This window comes from Mesoplodon densirostris, chromosome 16, assembly GCF_025265405.1.
Source record: "Mesoplodon densirostris isolate mMesDen1 chromosome 16, mMesDen1 primary haplotype, whole genome shotgun sequence".
Lineage (NCBI taxonomy): Eukaryota > Metazoa > Chordata > Mammalia > Artiodactyla > Ziphiidae > Mesoplodon > Mesoplodon densirostris.
Window position 1 is genome coordinate 38,275,201 of NC_082676.1, and position 6,333 is coordinate 38,281,533.

Sequence of the window (6,333 nt, forward strand, 5' to 3'; positions counted from 1 at the left end):
CAAAGCACCGAGCAGATCTCCCTGTGCTATGCGGCTGCTTCCCACTATCTATCTACCCTACGTTTGGTACTGTATATATGTCCATGCCTCTCTTTCGCTTTGTCACAGCTTACCCTTCCCCCTCCCCATATCCTCAAGTCCATTCTCAAGTAGGTCTGTGTCTTTATTCCTGTTTTACCCCTAGGTTCTTCATGACATTTTTTTCCCTTAAATTCCATATATATGTGTTAGCATACGGTATTTGTCTTTCTCTTTCTGAGTTACTTCACTCTGTATGACAGACTCTAGGTCTATCCACCTCATTACAAATAGCTCAGTTTCGTTTCTTTTTATGGCTGAGTAATATTCCATTGTATATATGTGCCACATCTTCTTTATCCATTCATCCGATGATGGACACTTAGGTTGTTTCCATCTCCAGGCTATTGTGAATAGAGCTGCAATGAACATTTTGGTACATGTCTCTTTTTGAATTATGGTTTTCTCAGGGTATATGCCTAGTAGTGGGATTGCTGGGTCATGTGGTAGTTCTATTTGTAGTTTTTTAAGGAACCTCCATACTGTTCTCCATAGTGGCTGTACCAATTCACATTCCCACCAGCAGTGCAAGAGTGTTCCCTTTTCTCCACACCCTCTCCAGCATTTATTGTTTCTAGATTTCTTGATGATGGCCATTCTGACCACCCTGGTTATTTCAAATACAGGTCATTTAATCCAGGGAATTGTTTATACAGGTGGCGAAAACACAGTGGAAGGGCGAAAAGTGGATACTGAGAGAACCATTTCTGATGAACTGCAGGAAGCAGCTGCTACCCCTTGGCTGGGGCATTTAAGGAAAGAGGAGGTTAGTTTAGTTATCTGGTGTCGGGTAACACTTCACCCCTTAAATTTGGTGGCTTGAAATAACTGATCACTCATGGATCACAACCGCTCTGTCAAGGATATGGGAGCAGCTTGGGTGGGTGGTTTTGGTCTGGGTTCTCTCCTAGGGTTGTGTTGGTGTTTTGGGTCTGGGGTCTCTCCTAAGTTTGTGGTCAGATACCGCCTGGGGCTACAGACATTTGAGGGCTTGAGTGGGACCAGAGGGTCCACTTCCAGGGGCCCTCTGTATGTGGCTCACACCCATGGCTGCAAATTGATACTGGCTGTTGATGAGAAGCCTCAGTCCCTGTCAGGGGCCTCGCCATAGGGCTCCTTGAATGTCCCTACACCATCCTCTAGGGGTGAGTATCCCCTAGGGTGAGCGTCCCAAGAGACGAAAGCAGAGGCTCCACTGCCTTTTAGGACCTGCTCTCAGAAGCCACACAGGGTCACTTTCACCGTACTTCACTGGTCACACAGACCAACCCTGATTCAACGTGGGAGGTGTCTACACAAGGCCAGAAGTAACGGTCCAGGAGATATCACTGGGGTCTTCTTGGACACTGGCTAGAGACGTGGAGGGCGGAGCCCCAGGAGACCAGTGCTTGGATTTTTTATTTTATTGGGGGGGAAAGGTTGGATTCCAGTTGGTGCTGGAACTTCTAAGAAGGTAGGTGCAGAAATAGTGCTAGAGCTAAACATTTGCTCCTGCTGCACTGGAGGGCAGTAGAAAGTCCTTCCTCCTCGTTCACATTCCAGTCTCCCTCAGCTGGTCCCTATTAGCAGGCCCACCTCAACAGGAATCCAGTTGCAAGGGGGTCTGGGAAATGTAGTTTTCAGTGGTCCAGCAGCTGTATCACAGAACAGAAAGTGGAGTGGGCTTGAGGCTGAGGTACCACAAGCAAGCAGCACAACCCACCCCTTCGGCTACTCATCACCCATACACATCTTTCTACCATATTTGATTTCCATACAACTCTAACAGCTTCATGCCTCCACCTAACAAGACGCAAGTATCCTTTGTACACAGATGTGTCATTCTCTTCCTAATACCGAAATCAGAAATAGTACAAGAAGAGGAAAATTACACACCATTATCATTCTAGAAATATCTGAAAAGAATAATACACTATGACCAAGTAGGGTTTATCCCAGGAATGTAATAGTGTTTCAGTATTTCAAAAGTAAATCCATGGCAAACCACAGTGAGATACCACTTAACACCCACAAGGATGGCAGTAATTTTTTTTTATTTTTATTTATTTATTTATTTTTGGCTGCATTGGGTCTTTGTTGCTGTGCGTGGGCTTTCTCTAGTTGCAGAGAGTGGGGGCTACTCTTTGTTGCAGTGTGCAGGGCTTCTCATTACGGTGGCTTCTCGTTGTGGAGCACAGGCTATGGGCATGCGGGCTCTAGAGCACAGGCTCAGTAGTTGTGGCACACAGGCTTAGTTGCTCCACAGCATGTGGGCTCTTCCTGGACCAAGGATTGAACCCGTGTCTCCTGCATTGACAGGCGGATTCTCAACCACTGTGCCACCAGGGAAGTCCCCATAATTTTTAAAAAGAAAGAAAAATGGTGGTGAGGACGTGGAGAAATTGGAAACTTCATTCTCTGCTAATGGGAATATAAAATGGTGCAGCTGCTGTGCAGAACAGTCTGGCAGTTCCTCAAAATGTTAAACAGAGTTCTGACCCAGCAATGCCACTCTCAGGTATATAAACAGGAGAAATGGAAACATACACACAGAAACTTGTACATGAAGGTGCATAGCAACATTATTCATAACAGCCAAAAAGTGGGAATAACCCAAATGTCCACCACCTGCTGAATGGATAAACAAAATCTGGTCTATACATACAGTGGAATATTATTCAGCCATGAAAATGAATGAAATACTGATATATGCTACAACATGGATGAACCTTGAAAACATTATGCTAAGAGAAAGAAGCCAGACAAAAAAAGTCACATGTTGATAATTCTGTGTACATGAAATGTCCAGAATAAGCCAATTCATAGAGACAGAAAGTAGATTAGTTGGGGGAAGAAGGGTGCATAGGGAGTGATTGCTAATGGGTATGGAGTTTATTTGGGAGATGAAGAAAATGTTCTGGAATTAGACAGTGGTGATGGTTGCACAACTCTGTGAGCATGTTAAAAACCACTGAATTGTGCAATTTAAAATGGTGAATTTTAAGGTATGTGAATTACCTCAATTTTTAATCCATCAGTCAACAAAATCCATCATATGACCAGATCATATCACATGATGTTGATAGTGTCTGACAAAAATTCAACATCCATTCCTGGTTTAAAAAAAAGAAAATCTCGGGCTTCCCTGGTGGCGCAGTGGTTGGGAGTCCGCCTGCTGATGCAGGGGACACAGATTTGTGCCCCGGTCCGGGAGGATCCCACATGCCGCGGAGCAACTGGGCCCGTGAGCCATGGCCTCTGAGCCTGCGCGTCTGGAGCCTGTGCTCCGCAGCGGGAGAGGCCACGTCGGTGAGAGGCCCGCGTACCACAAAAAAAAAAAAAAAAAAAAAAAAAAAAAAAAAAAAAATCTCAGCAAACTAAAAATAGAAGGTAACTTCCTTAAGCCAAGTGAAGGCAGCTACAAAAAAAAAAAAAAAAAAAACCCACAGCTCACACTATACTTAATGGTTAAATAATGCACGCTTTCTTCCTAAGATCAGGAAAAAAAAGGTAAGGAGGTGTAGCCCCACCACTCCTATTCACCATTGAACTGAAGTCCTGGTCACTGCAGGAACAGAAGGAAACAGACAAGAAGTAAGATGTGTACAGTTTGGGAAGGAAGAAATAAAACTGTTCCTATTTCAGAAGACATGATTGTCTAGGTAGACAATACAAACAAATCTACCAAAACAAACAAACAAACACCCTCCTAAGAACTAAATTCAGCGAAGTCAGAAAATAAAAAGGTCAAAGTCAGCCTGAAAAATCAGTCTACGTACTACCAATGCACAATTGGAAACCAAAATTTTTATTTATTTATTTATTTTGGGCCATGCCACGTGGCTTGCGGAATCTTAGTTTCCCAACTAGGGATCGAACCCGTGCCCTCTGCAATGGAAGCATGAAGTCCTAACCACTGGACTGCCAGGGAATTCCAAAATATTTTTAAAACACCATTCACAATAGTCCCTCCCGAAAGGAAATAGATCTAACAAAATCTAAAAGTTACAGATCTAACAAAATATGTGTAAGATCTGTATGCTGAAAACTGTAAAATGCTGAAGAAAGAACTCAAAGAAGACCTAAATAAATAGACATAGTGCTCATGAACTGGATTACTCAATACAGTTAAGATGTTAATTCTCCCCAAATTGATGTTGATTACACACAATTCCAATAAAAATCCCAAGAACATTTTTTTGTAGAAATAGACAAGTTGAGTCTAAAATTTATATGTAATAGCAAAAGGACTAGAAAAGTTAAAGTCCTTTTGAAAAATGAAAAAGTTGAAAGACACACACTACCCAATTTCATGACCTGTAGGAACTATAGTAATCATGACAGGTTTGGTGAAGTGATAGACATGTGCACCAATGGAACAGAAGAGAGTCCAGAAATAGACCCACGTGTATATAGCCAATTGCTTTTTTTAAATTAATTAATTTCTTTATTTTTGGCTGTGTTGGGTCTTTGTTGCTGCGCGTGGGCTTTCTCTAGTTGCGGCGAGCGGGGGCTACTCTTCATTGTGGTAGGCAGGCTTCTCATTGCGGTGGCTTCTCTTGTTGCAGACCACAGGCTCTAGGCACGTGGGCTTCAGTAGTTGTGGCACACGGGCTTAGTTGCTCCACGGCATGTGGGATCTTCCCGGACCAGGGATCGAACCCGTATCCCTTGCACTGGAAGGCGGATTCTTAACCACTGCACCACCAGGGAAGTCCAGTTGCTTTTGACAAAGATGCAAAGGCAATTCAATGAAGAAAGGATAGTCTTTCTAACAAATGGTGTTGGAAAAGTTAGACATCCATATATCCTAAATAAATAAAGATCCCAACCTAAACCTCAAACTCTATAGAAAAATTAACTCAAAATGGATCATAGATGGACTTGCCTGGTGGTCCAGTGGCTAAGACTCTGCACTCCCAATGCCGGGGGCCCGGGGTTCGATCCCTGGTCAGGGAACTAGATCCCACATGCCACAACTAAGAGTTCACATGCCGCAACTAAAGATCCCACATTGCCGCAATGAAGATCCCACATGCAGCAATGAAGATCCCACGTGCTGCAACTGAGACCCAGCACAGCCAAATAAATAAATAAATATATTTTTTAAATGGATCATAGATCTAAATGTAAAATGTGAAAGTATAAAATGTTTATACGAAAACAAAGAAGAAAATCTGCATGACTTGGGTTAAACAAAGATTTCTTAGATGTGACACCAAAAGCACAATCAAAAAAAAAAGGTTGATAAATTAGACTTCGTCAAAATTAAAACACTTCCTCTGTAAAATACAATGATTGTGGTGGTGGTTATATGAATCTATACATGTGTTAAAACACCTAGAACTGTAAGTGGAAAAAGAAGTTAATTTTACTCTGTGTACATTTTTAAAATAATTTTTTAAAAATCATACCAAAGCAGATGGCAAGCCAGAAGAAATATTTGCAACATACAGAAAATATTTGCAAACCATGTAATAGTCAAAGAATTCTATAATATATTGAATATAAAGTGTTCCTACAAAAAAAAAAGATTGTCAAATTGGATTCAAAAAATAATTTATATGCTGCTTACAAGAAACCAAATTGAAATGTAATTATATAGATAAAGTAAAAGGACGAAACGATACACCACACAAACACTAATTTTTTTTAAAGGTGGACTGGCTGTATTTAGATTAGATGAAATAGATTAGATTAATATCAATCAAAGTAGACTTCAGAACTAGGAAGATGATTAGGGATAAAGAGAGAATTACATGATAATAAAAGAATCAACTAGCCAAGAAAACATAACTATCTGAAATGTGTATGCATCTAAAAACATTGTTTTGAAATACATAGAGCAAAAATTCCTAGAACTGAAAGGAAAAATAGATATTATAGAAGTACCACCTTTACAGCCATGTAAAGTAGTACCTTTGAAGTGGATTCACCAGCCCTAGTAAAGCCTTCAGCTGACTGTGGTCCCAGTCAATATCTTGACTGCAACCTTATGAGAGACCCTGAGCCAGAACTGTCCATATAAGTCACTCCTGAATTCCAGACCATCAGAAACTGATAAGTGTTTATTAATATTTTAAGACACCAACTTCTAGATGAATTTGTTACACAGCAATAGATACCTAATAAAGCCACCATAAAGCCTCTCTGGTTCTTTGACCATGACTTAAGCTGAGAATTAAAAGCCCTAAGCTAGTCCCTTTCTTCCTGTAACTCTGCAGTGCAGTCAGAAATAGCCAGCCCACCTCACCATTCTTACAGTTTTCCTTAGCT